General features: G+C 43.6%; 1 protein-coding gene across 1 annotated transcript in view; it reads left to right on the forward strand.

Annotated features, from left to right (window-relative positions):
- Positions 1 to 1,460, forward strand: part of LOC101846039 (probable rRNA-processing protein EBP2) — a 13,911-nt gene that overhangs the window by 2,154 nt on the left and 10,297 nt on the right. The window lies entirely within an intron of this gene.

The following is a 1,460-nucleotide window of genomic DNA, read 5'->3' on the forward strand; positions in this document are numbered from 1 at the left end:
TAGAGAGAGAGAGAGAGAGAGAGAGAGAGAGAGAGAGAGAGAGAGAGAGAGAAACACAGAGATCTAGGAAGTTCTTGTTTTAGATAAAGATTGAAAGAGTGAGAGGGAGAAAGAGAGAAGCAATACGTAAGTAGAGAGAGAGAGAGAGAGAGGGGGGGTGGAGAGAGAATAGATAGATAGATAGATAAATAGATAGATAGATAGAAAGAGAGAGAGAGAGAGAGAGAGAGAGAGAGAGAGAGAGAGAGTATGTATGTGTGAGTGAATTTAGATTTATGCATATATTCGATGTTATACAGCTTTGTTTTTGTTTTTATTTGAAGGTAAAGCACATGTCTCAAGGTAGATCATGGTAGAATGGAGAACAGACATGGAACTCTGGACAAAGAGAAAAAGTATCATCAGTATTTTTTTTAGAAAGGATTAAGGATTCAATAGAGTACGAAATCCCGAATTTGTACAAAATTGTAGGTTTTTTTTGGTTTGATTTAGTTCGTGTTTTACGGCGCTCCCAACTGCATAAGGTCTTATGAACGCGCGGGAGTAATTAAATAGTTTCAGCTTGGTAGCAATTAATTTTGAATTTTGCCCGAGTGACGACCGAAGCCTACTCTTTTGTAGATTTTGGACCACAGAGGAATCTTTAATGTGTGCAACTTGCACACGGGACCTCCGAACTGTTTTTGGCTAAGTGTTATATCTTACTTACGGTACCTTAAGAAAAGGGGTGTGGCTGAAAGACAGCAGTATGTAGTATGTAAGGACCAAGGATCAAGGAGGAGGAGGAGGAGGAGGAGGAGGAGGAGGGAACAAAAAAAGGGGGGGATGAGAGATGTAGGCAGAAGCTGGAGTCGAAAGCTGACAACAGAGCATGGCAGGAGAGCTGGAAAGGAGGTGAACGGAGAAAATTTCAGAGAGGAAAATTTTCCGTCCCGTCGGGTTTCGTACCCGGATCCTATTGAATGAGAGGCAAACACCATGACCTCTAGACCATAAGAGCCACTCCAAATTGTATTCTGTACACATGTATAGATCTACATCATTTATGGAGTGGTTCACGTTACACGCACCATCTCTCTGTGGCCAACTTCTGCCCCACCTCACCCATCACGGGACTAGCCAATCACAACGCCGCATCGCTGACTGCCTGTTTGGAGCCCACCTACAGCCCCGTCCCCCACCCCCCAGCTAGAGCTCGTTCGATCTCTCCCGCTGTATCCGAGTTTGGGACTGTCCTTGCCCCGCTTTATCCAAGCATAATTGAGTTTTCCTAGAGAAAAGGGGGATTCCGGTAAGGTCCCGCTGTAATAACGGGCGCCGCTGTAGTCATTATTCTATTGTACCAAATGTGAAGCTATCTCATTTTCAGACCTTGATTCAATGATCGGATAATTTACTGTAATATTTTGCGTTTTTCCAAAAAAAACCCCAAAAAACAACAAAATACCCCCCCCCCCAAA

Source organism: Aplysia californica, unplaced genomic scaffold, assembly GCF_000002075.1.
Source record: "Aplysia californica isolate F4 #8 unplaced genomic scaffold, AplCal3.0 scaffold00927, whole genome shotgun sequence".
Lineage (NCBI taxonomy): Eukaryota > Metazoa > Mollusca > Gastropoda > Aplysiida > Aplysiidae > Aplysia > Aplysia californica.